This window comes from Hippopotamus amphibius, chromosome 5 (genome assembly GCF_030028045.1).
Source record: "Hippopotamus amphibius kiboko isolate mHipAmp2 chromosome 5, mHipAmp2.hap2, whole genome shotgun sequence".
Lineage (NCBI taxonomy): Eukaryota > Metazoa > Chordata > Mammalia > Artiodactyla > Hippopotamidae > Hippopotamus > Hippopotamus amphibius.
The window spans coordinates 130,149,590-130,174,859 of NC_080190.1; the positions used below are offsets into that span (position 1 = coordinate 130,149,590).

The 25,270-nt window shown below is 37.5% G+C and overlaps 1 pseudogene; it reads left to right on the forward strand.

Moving 5' to 3' along the window:
- Positions 1–243: 243 nt before the first annotated feature.
- LOC130854455 (keratin, type I cytoskeletal 18-like) lies at positions 244–1,566 on the forward strand (annotated as a pseudogene).
- Positions 1,567–25,270: the final 23,704 nt, after the last annotated feature.

Consider the following 25,270-nt stretch of genomic DNA (forward strand, 5'->3'; position numbering starts at 1 on the left):
CGGCTATTTGTGAAAAAAACTCAACATAGATTTTTAACAAAATTAATTCCAGATGGATAGTAGGGTTAAATGTAAAAATGTTAAACCATTAGAAAACAAGATTATGTGCTCATTTCAGCAGCAAATATACTAAAATTGAAACAGTACAAAGATGATTTGGTATACAAATGTTTTAATCCCTCCCCTTAAAATCAAAACAAAATAATTTAAAAGAAGTAAATATATACAGTCCAGCACCTGAGTCCTGGCCTCACTCTTTCCTTGCGGAACAAACAACATGAGCTTCAGCGCCCAGTCCACCTTCTCCAACTACCAGTTCCTGGGCTCCTTGCAGTCGCCGGGCCACCGGGTCTGACTGGTCAGCAGCGCGGCCAGCGTCTGTGTAGGCACCAGGAGCTCTGGCTCCCAGATCTCCGTGTCCCACACCACCAGCATGGGGGTGGCTGGGAGTCTGGGAACCTGGGCACTGGGATGGCCAGGGGTCTGGTGGGTGTAGGGGGCATCCAAGGTGAGAGGGAGACCATGCAACACCTGAATGATCACCTGGCCTCCTACCTGGAGAGGGTGTGGAGCCTGGAAGCTGATAATAGAAGACTGGAGAGCAAGATCTGGGAACACCTGGAGAAGAAGGGACCCCAGGTCAGAGACTGGGGACATTACTTGAAGACCATCGAGGACCTGAAGGCTCAGATTTTTCCAAGTTCTGTGAACAATGCCTGCATCGTTCTGCAGACTGATAATGCCTATCTTGCTGCTGATGACTTCAGAGTCAAGTATGAGATGGAGCTGGCCATGTGCCAGTCTGTGGAGAGTGACATCCATGGACTCCACAAGGTCACTGATGACACCAATGTCACCCCGCTGCTGCTGGAGACTGAGACTGAGGCCCTCAAGGAGGAGCTGCTCTTCATGAAGAAGAACGACGAGGAGGAAGTAAAGGGTCTACAAAACCAGATTGCCAACTCTGGGTTGACCTTGGAGTTGGATGCCTCCAAACCTCAGGACCTCAGCAAGATCATGGCAGACATCTGGGCCCATTATGACAAGCTGGCTGAGAAGAACCAAGAGGAGCTGGACAGGTACTGGTCTCAGCAGACTGAGGAGAGTACCACAGTGGTCACCTTGCAGACCACTGAGATAGGAGATGCTGAGGTAACACTCACGGAGCTGAGACACAACGTCCAGTCCCTGGAGATCGACCTTGATTCCATAAGAAATCTGAAGGACAGCTTGGAGAACAGCTTGAGGGAAGTAGAGGCCTGCTATGCCATGCAGATGGAGCAGCTCAACGGGGTCCTCCTGCACCTGGAGTCGGAGCTGGCCCAGACCCGGACAGAGGGCCAACACCAGACCCAGGAGTATGAGGCCCTGCTGAACATCAAGGTCAAGCTGGAGGCTGAGATCAACACCTACCGCAGCCTGCTGGAATATGGAGAGGACATCAATCTTGGTGATGCTGTGGACAGCAGCAGCTCCATGCAAACCATCCAGAAGACCACCACTCTCAGGCTCATGGACCGCAAAGAGGCATCTGAGACCCCAGACACCAAAGTTCTAAGGCACTAAGTTATCAGAAGCAGGGTGCCGGGGGGAGCAGGAGGCCAATAAAAGTTGAGACATATCAAAAAAAAAAAAAAAGTAAATATAAATCAATAAGTAATTTATCACAGTGCTTTTATAAAAGCAAAGAAAAAATTAAAATGGCAAAGACCAATGAATTTCAGTGCATAAAATTTTAAATTTCTGTGTTAAAACATGTAAATAAAGTTAAAGTTAGAAAATTTTGCAAAAATAAATTTGATTAGGATTTAACACCTTTAATATATAAAGACACTGTAAAAATTGATTAAAATTACTCCTACCCTGAATAGAAAAGTAGACAAAATGAACAGACAGCTCTCAGGAGGTATTAAAAGAATCTAGGTATATAGTAATCAAAGAAATTAAAATAATACTGAAATACCATTCTCCACATATCAAATTGGTAAGATTTATAAACCAATAATACCCACTGCTGGTAAGAATATATAGTAAGGCAAGTACTCTCATAGTTAGTGGTAAGGTTTCTAATTAATACAATCTTTCCAAAAAACAGACAATATGCATTAAGAACTGAAATAGGATTTTGACTTATGGGTCATTTAAAAAATTCTATTTGTAAATACTAATTAAGGACATAAATTACACACATAATTAAAATATGAAAGTCAAATATTAATCACTGAGAATAAAATTGTATAGATATTATAGCTGCAGAAAAAATACTAAAAAGAAATACACCAAAATATTAACAGTAGTTATTCCTAGGAGATGTGATTAACAGTAATTTACTTTTCCACTGTTTTTTTTTTAATTTTTATTGAAGTATGGTTGGTAAACAATGTTGTATTAGTTTCTGCTGTACAGCAAAGTGGATCAGTTATATACATATAATTGAATCTCCACTCTTTTTAGATTTTTTTCCATATTTGGCACTATAGAGTATTGAGTAGAGTTCCCTGTGTGACAAAGGAGGTCTCTATTACTTATCTACTTTATACATAGTAATGTGTATATGTCAATCCCAATCTCCCAATTTATCCCTTCCCCAGCTTTCTTCCCTGGTAACCATAAGTTTGTTTCCTACATTTGTGACTCTTTCCTGTTTTGTAAATAAGTTCATTTGTATCATTTTTTTTTTAGATTCCACATACAGCGATGTCATATGAGATTTGTCTTTGTCTGACTTGCTTCACTTAATGTGATAATCTCTAGGTCCATCCATGTTGCTGTAAATGGCATTATTTCATTCTTTTTTATGGCTGAATAATACTCCATTGTATATAAGTACCACATTCCATTCATTTATTGATGAATACTTAGGTTGTGTCCATGTTTTAGCTATTGTAAATAGTGCTGCTATGAACATTGGGGTGCATGTGTCTTTTCAAATTAGAGTTTTCTCTGGGTATATGCCCAGGAGTGGGATTGCTGGATCATATGGTAGCTCTATTTTTAGTTTTTTAAGGAACCTCCACATGGTTCTCCATAATGGTTGTACCGATTTACATTCCCATCAACAGTGTTAGAGAGTTCCCTTTTTTTCACACCCTCTCCAACATTTATTGTTTGTAGATTTTTTGATGATGGCCATTCTGACCAGTGTGAGGTGATAGCTGATTGTATTTGTGTGTGTGTGTGATTATGATTTCTTTTTATTTTTTTAAACTCTATTGGAATATAATTGCTTTACACTGCTGTGCCAGTTTTTGCTGTACAACAAAGTGAATCACCTGTATTTATACATGTAGGATTTCTCTGCTAATTAGTGTTTAGCATACTTTCATGTGCTTTTTGGTCATCTGTATGTCTTTTTTGGAGAAATGTTTATTTAGATCTTTTGCCCATTTTTGATTGGGTTGTTTGTTTTTTTGACATAGAGCTACATGAGCCGTTGGTATATTTTGGAGATTAATTCCTTGTCAGTCACATCCTTTGCAAATATTTTGTTCCATTCTGTGGGTTGTCTTTTTGCTTTGTTTGTGGTTTGCTTTGCTGTGCAGAGCTTTTAAGTTTAACTAGGTCCCATTTGTTTATTTTTGTTTTTATTTTCATTACTCTAGGAGGTAGATCATAAAAGATATTGCTGAGATTTATGTGAGAGTGTTCTGCCTATGTTTTCCTCTCAGAATTTTGTAGTGTCTGGCCTTACATTTAGGTCTTTAATCCATTTTGAGTCTATTTTTGTGTATGCTGTTAAGAGAGTGTTCTAATTTCATTTTTTTTTTTACATGTAGCTGTCCAGTTTTCCTAGCACCATTTATTGAAGAGACTTTTTCTCCATTGTATATTCTTGCCTCCTTTTTCGTAGATTATTTGACCATATGTGCGTGAGCTTATTTCTGGGCTTTCTATCCTGTTCCATCGATTATACTTCTGTTTTTGTGCCAATACCATGCAGTTTTGATTACTATAGTTTTGTAGTATAGTCTGAAGTCAGGGAGTCTGATTCCTCCAGCTCCATTTTGCTTTCTCAGGATTGCTTTGGCTATTCAGGGTCTTTTGTGTTTCCATATGAATTTTAGAATTTTTTGTTATAGTTCTGTGAAAAATGCCATTGGTAATTTTCTGGGGATTGCATTGAATCTGTAGATTACCTTGGGTAGTAAATTAATTTTCACAATATTGATTCTTCTAATCCAGGAATATGGTATATCTTTCCATCTGTTTGTGCTGTCTTCAATTTCTTTCAGCAGTGTATTACAGTTTTCAGAATAGGGCTCTTTTGTCTCCTTAGGTAGGTTTATTCCTAGATATTTTATTGTTTTTAATACAATGGTAAATGGGATTGTTTTCTTAATTTCTCTTTCTGATCTTTGTTAGTGTATAGGAATGCAAGAGATTTCTGTGTATTAATTTTGCATGCTGAAACTTTCCAAATTTATTGATGAGCCCTAGTAGTTTTCTGGTGACCTCTTTAGGATTTTCTATGTGTACTATCATGTCATCTGCAAACAGTGACACTTTTCCTTCTTTTCCAATTTGGATTCCTTTTTATTTTGTTTTCTTCTATGATTGCTGTGGCTAGGGCTTCCAAAACTATGTTAAATAAAAGTGGTGACAATGGACATCCTTGCCTTGTTCCTGATCTTAGAGGGAATGTTTTAACCTTTTCAGCATTGAGAATGATGTTAGCTGTGGGTTTGTCATATATGGCCTTTATTATGTTGATGTAAGTTTCCTCTATTCCCACTTTCTGGAGAGTTTTTATCATAAATGGGTGTTGGATTTTGGCAAAAGCTTTTTCTGCATCTATCAAGATGATCACATGGTTTTTATTCTTCATTTTGTTAATGTGGTATATCACACTGATTGATTTGCAGATATTGAGGAATACTTGCATCTCTGGGATAAATCCCACTTGATCATGGTGAATGATCCTTTTAATGTTATTATTGGATTCTGTTTGCTACTATTTTTGTTGAGTATTTTTATGTCTATGTTCATCAGTAACATTGGCCTGTAATTTTCTTTTTTTGTAATATCTTTGGTTTTGGTATCAGGGTAATGGTGGCCTCATAGAATCAGCTTGGGAGTGATCCCTCTTCTGCAATTTTTTGAAAGAGTTTGAGAAGGATAGATGTTAACTCTTCTCTAAACATTTGATAGAAGTTGCCTGTGAAGCTATCTGGTCCTGGACTTTTGTCTGTTGGAAATATTTTAATCACTGTTTCAATTTCAGTACTTGTGAATGGTCTGTTCATATTTTTGAGTCAGCCTAAAGGTTTATCTATTTTGTTTATCTTCCCAAAGAACCACCTTTTAGTTTCACTGATCTTTGCTATTGTTTTCTTTGTCTCTATTTCATTTATTTCTTCTCTGAGCTTTACAATTTCTTTCCTTCTACTAACTTTGGGTTTTGTTTGTTCCTCTTTCTCTGGTTGCATTAGGTATAAGGTTAGGTTGTATATTTGAGATTTTTCTTCTTTCCTGAGGTAAGATTGTATTGCTATGAACTTCCCTCTTAGAACGTCTTTTTGTTGTGTCCCAAAGGTTTTGGACCGTCATGTTTTCATTGGCATTTGTTTCTAGGTATGTTTTGATTTCCTCTTTGATTTCTCCAGTGATCCATTGGTTCTTTACTAATATATTGTTTAGCCTCCATGTGTTTGTGTTTTTTACATTTTTTCCTGTAATTTATTTCTAATCCCATAGTGTTTTGGTTGGAAAAGATGTTTGATATAATTTCAATTTTCTTAAATTTACCAAGGCTTGATTTGTGGCCAAGATGTGATCTATACTGGAGAATGATCCAAATGTGCTTGAGAAGAAAGTGTATTTGACTGCTTTCAGATGGAATGTTTTATAAATATTAATTAAGTGCACCTGGCCTAGTGTGTTGTTTAAGACCTGGGTTTCCTTATTGATTTTCTGTTTGCATGATATGTCCATCGATGAGAGTGGGGTACTAAAGTTCCCCACTATTATTGTGTCATTGTCAATTTCTCCTTTTATAGCTGTTAGCATTTGGTTTATATACTGAGGTGCTCTTATGTTGGGTGTATATATATTTACAATTGTTATATTTTCTCCTTGGATTGATCTTTTGATTGTTATTCTTTGTCCCTTGTAACATTCTTTATTTTAAAATATATCTTGTCTGATATCAGTATTGCTACTCCAGCTTTCTTCTGATTTGCATATGCATGAAATACCTTCTTCCATCCCCTCACTTTCAGTCTGTATGTGTCCCTAGGTCTAAGGTGGGTCTCTTGTAGACATAGTATATATATGGATCTTGTTTTTGTATCCATTAAGCCAGTCTATGTCTTTCAGTTGGAGCATTTAATCCATTTACATTTAAGGTAATTATTGATATGAATGTTCTTATTGCCATTTTGTTAATTGTTTTGGATTTGTTTTTGAAGGTCTTTTTTCTTCCTTTCCTCTTTTGTTCTTTTCTCTTGTGATTTCATGTCTATATTTAGTGATGTGTTTGGATTGCTTTTTCTTTTGTTGGTGTGTATCTATTGTGAATTTTGGCTTGTGGTTTCCATGATGTTTTGATATAGTAGTCTATAGGTTAACAAGATTGTTTTAAGTTGCTGACATCTTAATTTCAAATGCATTTTTAATATCCTGTATTTGTACTCTCCTCTTCTCATGATTGCTGATTTTGATATCATATTTGTATGTGGATGATTTCCTACCTTTACTTTATGTTTGCCTTTACTGGTGAGCTTTTCCATTTGTAATTTTCTTGTTTCTAGTAGTTGCCTTTTCTTTTCCATTTAGAGAGGTTCCTTTAGCATTTGTTGCAAAGCTGGTCTGGTGGAGCTGAATTCTCTTTTGCTTGTCTGTAAAGCTTTTGATTTCTCTGCTGAACCTGAATGAGAGACTTGCTGGGTAGAGTATTTTTGGTTGTAGGTTTCCCTTTCATCACTTTAAATATATCATGCTACTCCCTTCTGGCCTGCAGAGTTTCTGCTGAGAAATCAGCTGATAACCTTATGGGCAGTTCTCTTACATGTTATTTGTTGTTTTTCCCTTGTTGCTTTTAATATTTTTTCTTTGTCTTTAATTTTTGTCAGTTTGATTAATATGTGTGTCTGTGTCTTCCTCCTTGAGTTTATGTTATATCAGACTCTTTGCATTTCTTGTCCTTGAATGAGTGTTTTCTTTCTCATGTTAGAGAAGTTTTCAGCTATAATCTCTCCAAATATTTTCTCAGACCTTTTCTCCCTCTCTTCTCCTTCTGGTACCCCTCTAAAGTGAATGTTGGTGTGTTTAGTGTTATCCCAGAGGTGTCTGAGACTGTTCTCATTTCTTTTCACACTCTTTTTCCTTTGTTCTGTTCCATAGCAGTGATTGCCACCATTCTGTCTTCCAGCTCACTTATTCATTCTTCTGCCTCAGTATTCTGCTACTGATTCCTTTTGTGTATTTTTCTTCCCAGTTATTGTATTGTTCATCTCTGTTTGTTTGTTCTTTAAATCTTCTAGCTCTTTGTTAAACATTTCTTGTCACATCTTGGTCGGTGCCTTCATTCTTTTTCTGAGATCTTAGATCATCTATACTATGATTACTCTAAATTCTTTTTCAGGTAGGTTGCCTATCTCCTCTTCATTTAGGTATTCTTGTGCTTTTTGTCTTATTCCTTCATCTGAAGCATATTTCACTGCCATCTCATTTTGTCTAACTTTCTGCGCTTGTGGACTCCTTTCCACTGACTGGAGGATTGTAGCTCCTCCTGCTTCTGGTGTCTGCCCTCTGGTGGGTTTGGTTGGTCCTGAGACTTGTGGAGGCTTCCTGGTGGGAGAAGGTGGTGCCTGCCCACTGGTGGGTGGAGCTGGGTCCTGTCCCTCTAGTTGGCAGTGCTGTGTCTAGGGGTGTGTTTATAGGTGGCTATGAGCTTAGTATGGCTTTAGGCACCCTGTCTGCTGATGGGTGGGTCTGTATTCCCATCCTGCTGGTTGTTTGGCCTGAGGCATTCCAGCACTGGAGCCTGTAGACTATTGAGTAGGGTCAGGTCTTAATGCCAAAATGGCAACCTCTGGGAGTTTTCACACTGATCAATATTCTCTGGGGCCTCTGCCACCAGTGTCCTTGGCCCCCCTCCACCCAGTAAGCCACAGCTGATGTCTGCTTCTCCAGGAGACCCCCCAAGAATTGTAGGTAGGTCCAGCCCCAGCTCCTGTGGAGTTCCTGGTTTGTGCTGGGCCCCAGTGTGCATGAAATCTTGTGTGTGCCCTATGGGAATGGAGTCTCTTCTTCCTCTAGTCCTGTGGAGCTCCTGCACTCAAGTCCTGCTGGCCTTCAAAGTCAAATGCTTTAGGGATCCTCCTCCTGATGCCAGACCCTCAGGCTAAGGAGCATGACAGGCTCAGGACTCACTCTTGTGGGAGAACCTCTGTGATAAAATTACTTTCCAGTTTTGGGTCACCCACCTGGCAGGTATGGGGTATGATTATGTCACGAAAACACCCCTCCTGCCATCTTGTCATGGCTTTTTGTCTTTTTGAATGTAAAATATCTTTCTTGGTAGGTTCTAGTCTTTTTTATTAATGGTTGTTCAGCAGTTAGTTGTAATTTTGGTGTTTTTTGCAAGAGGAGGTGAGCTCAAGTCCTTCTACTCCACCTTTTTTTCTGGAATCAAGGAGCTGCTTTTAGTATGGATGCTTGCTGCCTCTTTCCTCAGTGTATGCTGGCCTTAATGACCTTGAAATGGGATGTGCAGTTACAGTGGCCCTTGCATGTTCCCGGGATAGCCAGGGTAGGGCCTGGCACCTACTTGAGGGTCTTCTATGGGCAGCTTGTCTCTGTGTCCTCCTAGGACAGCAGGGGTAGAGCCTAGCACCTGCTCATGAAAGAGGCGGGCACTATGCATGCCCTCCTGGGACAGTAGGCACAGGGCCTGGCACCTGCTCACAGATTTCCTAGAGGTGGGCATTATCTGTGCTCTCCCAGGACAGCAGGTGCAGATTCTGGTGCCTGCTTGTGGATTTCCTAGGGACTGATGCTCTCTGCATCCTCCCAGGACAGCAGATGCAGGGTCCAGCATGTACTTGTGGATTTCCTAGGGGCTGACATTCTCTGCACCCTCCTGAAACAGTGGGGGCAGGGCCCAGTGCCTGTTCATGGATTTCCTTGGGGTGGGTGTTATCCATGCCCTCCCAGGACAGCAAGGGCAGGGCTTGCCATCTGCTTAGAGATCTCATAGCGGCAGCCAGTGCCCACCTCTGCAACCCATGATGGTAGCGGTGACTTCTGCCTGCCCCTGGAGCTCCTCTAGGCAATGTCCTGTTGCCTGAGAGCTCTCACAGGGAAAGAAGCTCTTATGGTGGTTCCACCCCTCTTCTCATGTACTCCCAAATAATGGTGCCTTACCTCTTGGTGGGCCCAAGCTTCTTCTCAGTACACCTTCAGCTTCTCAGTACACCTTCAGTACAGCTCAGCCTCTTCAGGCTGTTTCTGCACAGCCAATTCTGGTCCTCTTCCTGGGTCTGACCTCTGAAGCCTGAGGTTCAGCACTGAGTCCCCACCCACACCAACAGACAAGTGTCTGAGGCTGGGGATCTCAGGACAGCAGTACTGAACTTCTATGCAAGCTACTCTCTGTTTTGCCTTCCACAAACCAGCTGCTGCACTCTCCTCCTAGGCTTCAAAGCTCCCCTTCCATCTAGTCTGATCTCCCACCAGTGAGGAGACTTTCCCAGGTGTGGGAACTTTCCCCCTTCATAGCTCACTCCCTGGGGCACAAGCCCCATCCCAATTCCTTCCTTTTATTTTTGCTTTTGTCCTACCTGGTTATGTGGAGGTTTTCTTGTCTTTTCAGAAGTCTGAGGTCTTCTGTCATCATTCAGTAGGAGTTCTGTATGAATCATTCCACTTGTAGATGTATTTTTACTGTTTTTATGGAAGAAGGTGAGCTTCACGTCCTGCTCCTCTGCCATCTTGATCCTCCCCTTCCATTCTTTATATTTCTTTCTATTCCCAACTTTTTTGCCATTCTTTTATAATCAGGAAAAGTTACATCATAAAATAGCAAAAAGCAAAGTAGTGTTAACATAAACCTAATCACTGCTTACTTGTAAGGGTCTGGCATGTCTCATTTTTGTCTAATTTATCTTCTGAGTTTTATTTATACAGTAAAGGACTGAATCTAAGCCTATGCCTTGTATAGCATCAAACACACAATATGCTATTAATACATTTTAAATAATTATTTGAGGTGAGGGATAATAACCAGCAGGTGAGAACCTGAATTTATTGATTCAAAAGCAGAAATAATTATAGGAGGTTTTAAGTGCCTCTTAACACTGTACACGTATTCATTGTATCATGGTGAAATTCTCAACTACTTCATTTATAAAGCAAAAAAAAAAAAAAACCAGTAATAATGTGACTCACAAACTGTATAAAAATATTAATTCTTGGTTCAAATATTTGCAAATATTTTCTGAAGTAATTTAAATAATTAACTCTATCATTGGCTAATTACATTTGTGAGACATTAAAAATAAAACATTGCCAAATAATTTTAATTAAATAACAATAAATTAGATATAGAGTTGTGTTGCCTAACTTCAGATATACTATCTCAAGAATATGCTGCAACTGCACTGATAAAGAAGAAGAGCAGATTCCCTCAGCTTTATCAAAATCTAGATGAGTTCCCCTAATTCCATGTGTTTTTCTTTCTGATACAATTATTTGCCTTACTCTAAAAATATCACATTTCTATTAAAGAAATGACTATGCAGTGAACCATCACACAAAATGAACCAATCAGATTTGTATTTTTCACTTCTCCAATTGTTCTTTCTTGGAATTTCAGGATAATTAGATCCAATACTGCAGAGGGTAATTAATGCCTAGCAAAATACAGCAAGGTGTACATTTTCCATTTTCTAGGTAATATTTGTTTTTCACAGACCCTCAATCTTTACTTTCTACTATTATTTGAATTTTTTCAGTTTTCTCTTCTACCTCCTAAAGACTTCTGAATTCATAGATGTAGAAAACAAACTTATGGTTACCAGGAAGGAAAGTGGGAAAAGGGATAAATTGGGAGATTAGGATTGACATATACACACAACTATATATAAAATAACTAATAAGGACCTATTGTATAACACAGGGTACTCTACTAAATACTTTGTAATGGCCTATATGGAAAAAGAATCTAAAAAAAGAGTGGATATATGTATACATACAAGTGATTCACTTTGCTATGCACCTGAAACTGACATGACTTTGTAAATCAAGTATACGCCAATAAAAATTTTTAATTAAAAAAATAAAGACTCCTGAACCATTTTTGGCCTGCATTTTAATGCTAGATCTAGGGAGAAAGCAAAGAAAAAATAACCTAACTGAAGTTAGAAATAAATCAATGATATTTGTGAGCCTACTTGGTAAGGACTCCTAGTTTTATATTCTGCTTATTTTGTGGCTTTTGCTATGCCTTTCCCACTGTGTAAAGATGCTGAGAAGAGAGAAACTTAGGTTAAACCACTGTCTTATAACTTAATGCTGATACAAAACGTAACAGAAGAGGAGAAAGAAGAGTGTAAAGAGTATTGCCATAAAGAACATAAGGAAGAAAGAAGTGGCTGCCAGTATCAGTCCACCGATATAGAGTTTTGCTTGTCTGGACAGTACAGTGATGAGACCGCTAAAAATGCTTACGAAATTTAAGTCCTGATTTCAGTACAGTGAGTCCTCATGTTGGCCAGTTACCTGTATGCATCTGACTTGTTTCACTTCTATAGTGTCCAATAATGTTCACCCAGCTGGACATAGCTGACTTTGAAAATGTGAGCAGAAGGTACAACAAGTGGGTTTGAACAATGAAATGCGACTAGCTTGCCAAAAACTCATCTCTACTATCAGAAACCCACATTTTTGATTCTTCTTTCTAAATGCTTGTTGATCACTTATGCCCATCTTATTGATATGTGGGCAATAACATGCCAATTAGAAGATGTTAAATAAAGTATTTCATTTAGAACTGGCATTCTATTGATTACACGCTGTACTAACGGTTGATGGGAAGTTAGGTGCAAATTATTTTGAAGTGTATCTTGTCCCAACTAAGCCCGTGTGCCACAACTGCTGAGCCTGTGCTCTAGAGCCCGTGAGCCACGACTATTGAGTCCATGTGTTGCAACTACTGAAGCCCGTGCACCTAGAGTCCGTGCTCTGCAACAAGAGAAGCCACTGCAATGCGGAGCCCACGCACTGCAGAGTAGCCCCCACTCTCCACAACTAGAGAAAGCCCATGTGCAGCAATGAAGACCCAATGCAGCCAACAATTAAATAATTTAAGAAAAAGAAACTAAATATTTTCTTCATTGCCACAATACTAACAGTATTAGAATGTATAACCTGTTAACTATTGGAGCTGCAGAAAAACACAGGCTCGTATACTATTGTACCTAGCCTCCCAATGTCAATTTTTTTCCTACCTGGATTAATCAGTTGATTACAAAAAGCAGATAGTTTCATTAATGCAGAGTTTTATAGTTTCAAAACATTCTTATTTTCATTCCGCCAAATCACTTGAAGAAATAGTGTGTGTGTGTGTGTGTGTGTGTGTGTGTAGTGAGGTGTTAAGAACAAATGAGACTGAGAGAATTTGACTCCTCCATATATTCTCCTGCATTGAACTAACCACAGACCAATATAGAATCCAAAGACCATGATACAGTTAACATTTAAAAAACTAAAATATATCAGGATGTTTATCTGAGGCTCATGAAAGATAAATGTGAATATGCATTAAAAAGTGCTATAAATTCTTGCCATGTAATTCTCTCTGATTACATTATATAGATTGCAACTATTAAGTTTTTATGCTATTTGCTGCCTAAGGAGGTCATGAAGAGATTTTTATTGTTTTGTGATTTTTTTTCTTTGTCTCAAAAATAAAATTTCATTTGTCTAAAAAAATGTATGAGAATACCAGAAGGACTATTTTACCCTTAAGTGATTTAACCTTTTGGCTGAGGCTGTGTTCATATGTAAAATGGTGTGCGATGTCTTTCAGTTTCCCAAGTTCTGTCTCAATTTCTTCACAAATTCATACTTGAGGGACAAAGTCAACCCTATGAACATCTTTCAGCTCACATCTTCACAGTGGCTAAAAGGGGTATGCAAGTGAAGAAAAACTTAGCCCTCATTGACTGCCAAAAGTCTCTTCTGTATTGTAAAAAAAAAAAAATTTAATTGCATTCACTGATGACAAGTGTGGGTGCATTTGGCAGACAAGGGGAAAGGACTTTGCTGTGTATCTGCTGTTCAAAAATTCTCATTCTGCTAACACTTTTCCTCTTCATGTCATCAAAAATAATTTTTTACTGATTATGTTGACACCTTCATAATGCCAGAATTTTTCTTACATCTCAGATGTAACTGTCTATCATGATCTGCATTCAAGTGTGTTGTCTTTTTTTAATATAGCATATATGTAAAAAAATACTTTTTGAAACTAACAAGTTCAAGTTTTACTTTGCTTAAAGAAGAGGAGTTCATATCTTCACAGGATTGGACAGGCAAGACATTCATTTTCAATTTTCAGAAACTAATTTTGTCTTCCTGACTAGTTGAAGCCTTAAAGCATATTAAGCCATGTTTGTTAGTTTACACAAAGTGGCGTAAAATGAGACAGTTTTAGAAGGTGAATTACTTTTGTCATTTTGCTAGTGAAAGGGTTTCTTTCAGGATATTTTTAATTTAAAAGAGATATAATCTGCCAACAATAAAAATGGAAAATATAAAGATTCACTACAGGTTGCTTTGTGTTCTTGAAAGTGTAATTGCAGACCAAGTCATATTTTCCCATTTACTTGTTTTATATTTGAAATGTGTGTTCAGGACTCTTTTGCAAATGATGTATTCAATGCCATCTTCTTGGAATAACTCTTGCTCCTGCAATGTTTCTGGTATCTGTATCTTTCACTAACTGACCTCTTCATCAACCTTTTATTACAAGTGGCAAAACAGTATAATTTCTTTTTTAGATCACAGCATCTGGTTTTTGTAGCTTCTGCAAATAATCTCCCACATTCTCCTTTCTCAATTCCTAATAGAATTAAATGGATGATTTTCTTGCTGATAATCCCATGGATAAATTGGAAATAGAGGTTAGTAACTTTAGGGGCTTTGTGCCTTCTGAACCACATTCAACTAAAGATCATTCTGCATAGAAAAATCACCTCTCAAAAAAAATTAGTCAATAAGATGCAAAAAAAGTTTGAAAAATAAAAGAGACAAAACAAAAGCAAAACACCACAGAATGGGATTAAATTCATATAAACCCTGAAGGGAAAATATATATATTTTTCCATAACCCTGTTAAAGGAAAATTACCAGAACAATATGGTGCCTCATGGAACCCAATTAACATGTGCCTATCGAATCATTAAATCTGTAGGTTGTCATAGATATATCTAGTAACCATCACTACAAATAGCACACAAATCAAACAAATGCTGAATAGATTTTCCCTGGCATTGGCATGCTGCTAGATCAGTTTTCTTATCAAGAATTTCAGAAACACAAATACTCTAGTTTGCCAGTAGAATTTTCCAATGCTGTTTACATGTGGTTGGGTACAAACAAGGGAAACATTGGAGACCACAGGAATAGATGGTTTCATTGTTAAGAGATGTGATCAAAATGCTACAACAGGGGACTTCCCTGGCGGTCCAGGGGTTAAGACTCCTTGCTTTCAATGCAAGGGGCCCAGGTTCCATCCCTGGTTGGGGAACTAAGATCATACATATCGCAACTTAGCCCGCACACTGCAACTACTGTGCCTGTGCTCTCTAGAGCCTACAAGCCACAACTAGAAAGCCCACATGCCACAACTAGAGAAGCCCGTGCGCTGCAATGAAGACCTAGTGCAGCCAAAATTAATTAATTAATTTTAAAAATGCTACAACACATCTCTACCCTACAGACACAGTCTAGATGGGCAGCATAATCATACTCAGATTACATTTAAGAAAATATATTACTCAACAAAAATGTACAGCTACAAGGTACAAAGTAAATACTGATTCTAATAAGCTTTGTGATAAGATAGAGAGAATTAATTTTAATTCACACGCACCAACAGAAATATCAAAATATGATGGCTCTTCATTCATATGTTAGCTTACCAAATAGTCTGGCTTAAAGTTGATATTAATTTAAACACTTTTTCTAATATATTAACATTAAGTTACATTATAGTTAATTAATTAATATTAGAGTTTTAACGCATATTCTTGATTTGCAATGTTAAGTATTTTTTCACTCATTGAAACACCATTTCCTCATGATCTGTTAATATGCTGAACAAGTCTGAAATCAGTGGATTGACCTTATAAATGTGTATCAATTCTGTGTGTGTGGTGCGGGGGGGAATTCTTGGTAAAAAACATGAACATTTCATTTCAAGGCATTAAGCACCCCATGCCCCGCTCCCTCCTTCCAATTAACTATGGGAATCATAAAAGAGTGCTCAAAAGTCGTTTTTGTGCTGCTGTCAACACATGATGTTTACTACATTTTTTTTTCTCCCTCTCATTTCGGTTTCCACTTGGTTGTGTTCACTGTAGGAAAAGTGGCCTGAATTAGTCCCAGCGTTGGTAAGGCAGACAGTTCCTCCTGTGAAAAGACCAAAACCCATGCCACAGTTATTGGAAGGGAAAAATCTAGTGAAATGGCAGCAGGGAGAGGTGGTAAGGACATTCCCAGGAAGACTGGAAAAGAGGCAGAAAATGAAAGCAAACCTCTTATTTGAGGAAAGAGGTGTGTGGGGTTGAGAGAGCAAGGAAGATGTTTTGAGAGAACTGTGTGGTGCACAGGAAACTAAGAAACTGAAAACCAACTCAGTTTTCTGGTTGCAATTTCTAAAGGAATGTCAAAAAGGACCTATTTTGTAACCCACATCAAAATTTCTTAAATTTTTCCTTTTTAAGCATCTCTTTATTTACTGAGGATAATAAGCCTTTGTCATATATGCTGCAAATGTTTTCCCATTTGTCTTTTACCTTTAGTTTCTATTGTATAGAATATTTAAATAAACATATTTTAGCGTTTTAGATAGTCAAACTTTCATTTATGATATTTTTATGTTAAGCTTATAAATGCATTCCTTTACTCAAAATTTATACAAACATTCATCAATATTTTTCTAGTTCCTCTATTATTTTTTTTACATTTAATTCTTTAATCAATTAATTTTATCCACGAATTGCCATGTAATCATTTATAAAATAATCAAAATTGTCCTCCAGTTTTAAAGACTATCTTTATTACATACTAAATATTTAAACACTTTGAACTTATTTTGGAGGATTTGTATTCTACTCCCTTAAGCTATCATTTATTCCAGCACATGTACAATATTCAGTTAATTTTTGTAGTTTTATAATATGTTACCTGGTGATATAAACCCTCCCCAATAATTACTATTCCTCTCAACTTTTACTTGGCTTTTTAAAATATTGTGGTTAAGTAAATACAATATAAAATTAGTCATTTTAGCCATTTTGAAGTGTGCAAGTCAGTGACATTAAGTACATTCACAATGTTGTGCAACCATCACCATTATCTAGTTCCAAAACATTTTCCTCACTTCAGAAGGAAACCCTGTACCCATTAGACAGTCACTGCTTTTTTATCCCTCCCTCTAGTTCCTGACAACCACAAATCTGCTTTCTGTCTCTAATGGATTTTATGTAAGTGGAATCACACATATTTGTCCTTTGTGTCTGGCTTATTTCACTTGGCATAATGTTCTTGGTTCATCCATGTCATGTTGTGTATCAGTATTTCATTCCTTCCTATGGCTGAATAATGTTTCATTGCATGGATATACATTTATTTTATTCATTCATCAGTTGATGAAAATTTGGGTTGTTCCCATCTTTTGACCAGTGTGAATAGTGCTGCACTTCCACACAAGTTTTTATTTTAACACCTATTTTCAATTCCTTTGGTAGTGGAATTGCTGGGTCATATGATAATTCTATGTTTAACCTACTGAGGAACTGCCAAATTGCTTTCCACAGTAGCTGTACCATTTAACATTCCCACTAGCAATGCATAGGGTTCTGATTTCTTCTTCCCTCCCTCCTCCCTCCCTCATTTCTTTTTTCCTTCCTCCCTTCCTTCCTTCCTTCTTTCCATCCTTCTTTCCTTCCTTCCTTTCCTGTTGTGAATTGATTCTCTTTTTTCTATTGAATTTTATAAATGATTATTGCTGGTAAATAGGACATAGTAGGCCACTTTGCTAGTGACCCATTTTGTCTTCCATCTCTGAATTTTCGTATCACTATATAGATCCCAATAAAATACAGCACCTGGTTCTATACTGCTTTTTATTACTGTCAAGTTGTTTTATGTAGGAAAGTGCTTTCTTCTCAACAATATTTCAAACTCCTCATGAATATCTATTTTGGCTTTTGTATTACCCCCAATTATTTAAGTACCTATGGGCTTTATCAGAGATCATTTTGTAAGTTGTGTGACAGATACTTTGAAGATAGTCTATAATATAGAATTCTAGGTAACTATATGTTATGGAATAATTTCTAGAATCACATCTAGTTTAGATCTGGGAAGTAAATAGGCTACTGTAATTGGTTTTGAAGTGTAATTAAGAGAGAAAAATCCAAGAGAACATGAGGAGAAGAATCAACAGAACTTGATCAAAGTGCATCTTTGTTTTTGTTCATATTCACTAGTGCACATAGGAAATCATGTACTGGACAAGACTGAAATAGTCTGAGATCATTATGTGTCTTCGCAAATTCTTCTAATGTCTTTAGAGGCTGCAAACTACATGGGGCTTTTGTTTATCATAAGGCTTTAAAAAAAAAATAAGCCACGTTAACCTTAGAAGTAACCAAATATCTAGAGACTGTGATACAGAGTGAAGTGAGTCAGAAAGAGAAAAACAAATATTGTATATTAACACATATGCGGAATATAGAAAAATGGTACAAATCAACTGGTTTGCAAGGCAGAAATAGAGACACAGATGTAGAGGAAAAACATATGGACACCAAGTGGGGAATGCGGGGAGGGTTGCGGGGGGATGAATTGGGAGACTGGGATACCAAATTGTACACTCTAAATATATGCAGTTTATTGTATGTTAACTGTAACTCAATAAAAGTTCATAAAAAAAAAAGTAACCAAATATCAACATTTTAATACCAACATTACAGAGCTCTTGAATTTTATTCTAACATGCTCTATCTTATTGACAAAAAATAAATCTTTATATTTAGAAAAAGCATTTTAAAATTCTGAATCTAACATTGCACCTAATTGTAATTCGCCTAAGCATAAACCTTTAGAAGAAGCATAGAATTGTGGTCATGGTGTGTAATTGTGTCTGAAATCACTGTTATTTATTATGTATTATATACAACAGGTACAACTATAAAACCTTACTAACCAACTCACTGCACTAAAGCAACAGCAATATTCTTAAATTTAGAACTACACTTCTATTTTCTTCATTCAAATGAAGTAGAACAGAAAGTGGATCTAAAACAAAAAGAATTCCTCCTTACTATCTTTCTTTCTCTTACTTCCTCTTTTCTCCTCTCTCTCTCTTTCTCTCTCTCTCCCCCTCTCCCTCTCTCTCTCTCTTTCACACACACACATACACACACACACACACACTTATTTGAAAATGCATTTGCTAAGTGCATTATATATTCTTTTTTTCACTACATTTCATGTACATTAATTTTTCTAAGGTAGTATTTCATTGGGAAATCTTCATAGGAAAAAACAAAAAATGCTGGAGTCACATAAGTTTGAGAAGCACTACTTGCTACATTACATTCTTAGAAATTCACAGCTCATATTAGTATAGTGAAGGCTTCCAAGAATCCTACAGAAAAAAAGTTTAAGTTGGTATATCCCAAATGTATTTGACCATGGTGCCATTTTACACCCAACACCTAACAACACTCACAATATGTTAGTAGTTAACGATGTGCTTAGTCACCCCATGGTAACAAACTACCCCAAAATATCAGTGGCATAACATGATAAAATTTATAGTGTGAGTTGGATTTTCTTTTTTTTCGCAGTCACTACAACAATGGTAAAGACATTTAGCAAATCATTCACTACTGTTAAAAATTCCTCCAGTAAGTGACATTTCTCTCTTTCTGACAAATCTCATTGGCCAAGGCAAATACTATTGCTAGGGGGAGGAGAAAGATGGCGGTGAAGTAGAAGGACATGGAATGCATCCCTCTCCACAGATACATCAGGAATACATCAAAAGATGCAATAATTCCCACAGAGAACCAGCTAACACCAGCAGAAGACCTCAGACACCAGAAAGGACTGCAAAGATCCTGACATAACTGAGTAGGACAGAGGGGAAAAAAAAAAAAAGGAGAAAGAGGAGGAGAAGAAAGGAAAGGAATGGGTCCCACACCCTGGGGTGGGGGGAGCTGAAACAGAGGGGAGATTGCTGAATTGGGGGAAACGTCCCTTATCTGATGGGAAAACCCCCTCTCCAATGGGAAACCCCTTCTCCAACCGGGAATTTCACTGGATCAGAAGGGAGACATTTGGGACTGTTCAAAGAGGGTGAACTGTCCGACCTGTGGCAGATGGGAAAGAGTGAGAAACACACAGAAAGTCCACACCACAGCTCAGCATGTCTGGACTGAGACATGGGTTCACAGCTGAACAGGGGTCTGGGAGCTGGAACTTGAGAACTGGAGAACTGGTTCAGGGTGAGAAACATTGTTGGCAGTGGGGAGATGGACTGGGGGAACAGGAGGGAAGAAATCTGCAGTGGAGAGTGCCTACTGTGGAAAGCTGGGCAGCCATAGTTGTGACTTGATACTGCTGACTCACAAGCAGGGGGTAGGAGCCACAGGTGTAGTCCGTCTCCCGGCACCTTAGGCAAACAAAGGAAGACCCCCTCTGGGCCTGGTTATCACAGTAGACAAGTGATAACAAAGGCCCCCAGGCAGGGCTGGCCTGCAATGCCTGTAGCCGAGAGCCAAAAGTCTGCAAAGTGGCCCAGCTCTGGAGACATTCTGTTTACATCTGAGCCTCTGGCTTCCCTCTGCAATAGGCACCACCAGCACTGCCCAGGCTCCTGTGACCCAGGCAGGGGGCTACTGCTCACTCACTCCCAGGGGAAGGAGCCACTATTGTACCCTATCTCTCCCCACACACCAGCGCTTGCCAATGAACAATAAAAGAAGATCTGCTGGTCACAGAGTAATACAAAAAGCTCAAGGCGAGTAGAAGGACACTTACAGCTGAGACCCAAAGGAAACAGAAATATTATTATTAATTCTATTGATCTGGTCTATTCTGGGGTCAATTCTAGCTTTTTTTTTTAATTAATTATTTTATTAGTCCTAAGGGATCTACACATTTTATAATATTTTGTATTCTATTTTTTCTTCTATTTTTATTTTTAGCCTTTTTATATATTTCTATTTCTAGCTAAGTTAGTGTAGTGCTGACTTTATCTCTCCTACCTTCTTTCCTTCTCTATCTTTTATACTTTCTAGTTTTTTCTTTTTCTTTTCTTATTTCCAGTCACACTACACTCTTCTGTTGCCCTGTCTTCTATCCTTTATTAGTTTATTTAATCTTAATACACTTAAAATCAATATTATCAGTCTGTTCTGTTTCCTTGCTTTATTCTCTAGATGACGCACTGCTTTGCTTCTTATCATTAGGTTTGGTCTTTATGTTATTTCTAATTATAATTGTCTGGTTTTGTTATGGGAATCTTCAGTCTGTCTGGTTGTACTCTTGCTCTTTACTATTTATTATCCTAGCTTTCCAAATTTCCCTGGATTTGTGTTTGTGTGTGTGTGTGTATGTGTTAAAATTAATTACAATCTTAGTCCTAAGGAATCTACATGTTTTATAACACATTTTTTAATTCTTTTATTCTATTTTTAATTCTATTTTTATTTTTAGCCTTTTTATATATTTCTATTTCTAGCTAAGTTTTCTGTACTGCTGACTTTATCTCTCTGACCTTCTTTTCTTCTCTTTTATACATTTCTATTTTTTCTTTTTCTTTTCATATTTCCAGTCACACTGCACTCTTCTGTTGCCTTGTCTTATATCCTTTGTTAGTTTATTTTATCTTTATATACTTATAATCAATATTATCGGTCAGCCCTGTTTCCTTGCTTTATCCTCCAGATGACACAATGTTTTGGTTTCACGGGTGAATTCTATCAAACATTTCGAGAAGAGTTAACACCTATCCTTCTCAAACTCTTCCAAAATATTGCAGAAGGCGGAACACTCCCAAACTCATTCTACGAGGCCACCATCACCCTGATACCAAAACCAGGCAACGGTGTCACAAAAAAAGAAAACTACAGACCAATATCACTGATGAATATAGATGCAAAAATCCTCAACAAAATACTAGCTGACAGACTCCAACAGCACATTAAAAAAGTCATACACCATGATCAAGTGGGGTTTATCCCTGGGATGCAAGGATTCTTCAATATACGCAAATAAATCAACGTGATACATCATATCAACAAATTGAAGGATAAAAACCATATGATCATTTCAATAGATGCAGAAAAAGCTTTTGACAAAGTTCAACATCCATTTATGATAAAAGCTCTCCAGAAAATGGGCATAGAAGGAAATTACCTCAACATAATAAAAGCCATATATGAAAAACCAAAAGCCAACATCGTTCTCAATGGGGAAAAACTGGAAGAATTCCCTCTAAGAACAGGAACAAGACAAGGGTGTCCACTCTCACCATTATTATTCAACATAGTTTTGGAAGTTTTAGTCACAGCAATCAGAGAAGAAAAAGAAATCAAAGGAATCCAAATTGGAAAAGAAGAAGTAAAATTGTCACTCTTTGCAGATGACATGATATTATACATAGAAAGCCCTAAAGACTCTACCAGAAAACTGCTAGCACTAATTGATGAGTTTAGTAAAGCAGCAGGATACAAAATTAATGCACAGAAATCTCTTGCATTCCTATACACGAACAACGGAAGAGCAGAAAGAGAAATTAAGGAAACTCTCCCATTCACCATTGCAACCAAAAGAATCAAATACCTAGGAATAAACCTGCCTAAGGAGGCAAAAGATCTGTATGCAGAAAACTTTAAGACATTGTTGAAAGAAATCAAAGACGACACAAACAGATGGAGGGACATACAATGTTCCTGGATTGGAAGAATCAACATCGTGAAAATGACTGTACTACCCAAAGCAATTTACAGATTCAATGCAATCCCTATCAAATTACCAATGGCATTTTTCACAGAACTAGAACAAGAAATCTTACGATTTGTATGGAAACACAAAAGACCCCGAATAGCCAAAGCAATCTTGAGAAGGAAAAATGGAGTTGGTGGAATCAGGCTTCCTGACTTCAAACTATACTACAAGGCCATAGTGATCAAGACAGTATGGTACTGGCACAAAAATAGAAAGGACGATCAATGGAATCGAATAGAGAACTCAGAAGTAAGCCCAAACACATATGGACACCTTATCTTTGACAAAGGAGGCACGAGTATACAATGAAGAAAAGGACAGCCTCTTCAATAAGTGGTTCTGGGAAAATTGGACAGCAACATGTAAAAGAATGAAATTCGAACACTTCCTAACACCATCCACAAAAATAAACTCCAAATGGATTAAAGACCTACATGTAAGGCCAGACACTATAAAACTCCTAGAGGAAAACATAGGCAGAACACTCTATGACATACATCAAAGCAAGATCCTTTTTGACCCACCTCCTAGAATCAGGGAAATAAAATCAAGAATAAATGAATGGGACCTCATGAAACTTAAAAGCTTTTGCACAGCAAAAGAAACCATAAACAAGACTAAAAGGCAACCCTCAGAATGGGAAAAAATAATTGCCTATGAAACAACGGACAAAGGATTAACCTCCAAAATATACAAGCAGCTCATGCAGCTTAATACCAAAAAAGCAAATAACCCAATCCACAAATGGGCAGAAGACCTAAATAGACATTTCTCCAAAGAAGACATACAGATGGCCAACAAACACATGAAAAGATGCTCAACATCACTCATCATCAGAGAAATGCAAGTCAAAGCCACAATGAGGTATCACCTCACACCGATCAGAATGGCCATCATCACAAAGTCTGGAAACCACAAATGTTGGAAAGGGTGTGGAGAAAAGGGAACTCTCCTGCACTGCTGGTGGGAATGTAAGTTGGTACAGCCACTATGGAAAACAATTTGGAGGTTCCTTCAAAAACTACAAATAGAACTACCATATGATCCAGTAATCCCACTCCTGGGCATATACCCAAAGAAAACCATAATCTCAAAAGAAACTTGTACCATCATGTTTATTGCAGCACTATTTACAATAGCCAGGACATGGAAGCAACCTAAATGCCCATCAACAAATGAATGGATACAGAAGATGTGGAATATATATACAATGGAATATTACTCAGCTATAAAAAGGGATGAGATGGAGCTATATGTAATGAGGTGGATAGACCTAGAGTCTGTCATACAGAGTGAAGTAAGTCAGAAAGAGAAAGACAAATATTGTATGTTAACTCACATATACTGAGTCTAAAAATGGTACTGATGAACTCAGTGACAAGACAAGAACAAGGACACAGATGCAGAGAATGGACTGGAGAACTCGAGGTTTGGGGGGGCGGGGGGTGAAGGGGAAGCTGAGATGAAGTGAGAGAGTAGTATAGACATATATATACTACCAACTGTAAAATAGATAGCCAGTGGGAAGTTGCTGTATAACAAAAGGAGTTCAACTCAAGGATGGATGATGCCTTAGAGGACTGGGATGGGGAGGGTGGGGGGGAGTCAAGGGAGGGAGGGAATATGGGGATATGTGTATAAAAACAGATGATTGAACTTGGTGTACCCCCCAAAAAATAATAAATAAATAAATTTAAAAAAAATATAAATGTCTTAGGGTTGTCTTATAATAAACATGTTTAAAACCAAAACAAAACAAACAAAAAAAAAAAGATGATCCAAAATCTCAATAAAAATATAGAGAAAATACAAGAAACAGTTAATAAGGACTTAGAAGAACTAAAGATCAAACAAACAGTAATGAACAACAAAATAACTGAAATTAAAAATACTCTAGATGGTATAAACAGCAGGATGACTGAAGCAAAGGAACAAATAAGTGAGTGGGAAGATAGAATGGGGGAAATAACTGCCACAGAGCAGAAAAGAGAAAAAAAGAATAAAAATAATGGAAGACAGTCTCAGAGACCTTGGTGACATTAAGAACACCAACATTTGAATCATAGGCATCCAAGAAGAAGAAGAAAAAAAGAAAGTGTCTGAGAAAATATTTGAAGAGGTTATAGTGGAATACTTCCCCAACAAGGACAAGAAAACAATTAATCAAGTCAAAGAAGCACAGAGAGTCCCATACAGAATAAACACAAGGAGAAATACACCAAGGCACATATTAATCAAAATAATGAAAATTAAACACAAAGAAAAAAGATTAAAAGCAGCAAGAGAAAAGCAACAAACAACATATAAGGGAAAACCCATCAGGATAACAGCTGAACTTTCTGCAGAAACTCTGCAGGCCAGAAGGGAATGGCAGGATATACTTTAAGTCTTGAAAGAGAAAAACCTACAGCCACGAATACTCTAACCAGCAAGAATCTCATTCAGATTCAATGAAGAAATCAAAAGCTTTCCAGACAAGCAAAAGTTAAGAGAATTCAGCACCACCAAACCAGCCTTACAACAGTTGCTAAAGGAAATTCTCTAGGCAGGAAACACAAAAGAAGGAAAAGACCTAGAAAAACAAACCCAAAACAATTAAGAAAATGGTAATAGGAACACACAGGTCAATAATCACCTTAAATGTAAATGGATTAAATGCTCCAACCAACAGACACAGACTGGCTGAATGGATACAAAAACAAGACCCTTCTATATGCTATGTACAGGAAACCCATTTCAGACCAAGAGACACAAACAGAGTGAAAGTAAAGGGATGGAAAAAGATATTCCATGCAAATGCAAGTCAAAAAAAGCCAGAGTAGCATTACTCATGTCAGACAAATTAGACTCTAAAGACTATTACAAGAGACAAGGAAGGACACTACATAATGATCAAGGGATCAATCCAAGAAGAATATATAACAGTTGTAAATATCTATGCCCCCAACATAGGAGCACCTGAATACATAAGGCAAATGCTAACAGCCATGAAAGGGGAAATCGACAGCAAGACAATAAT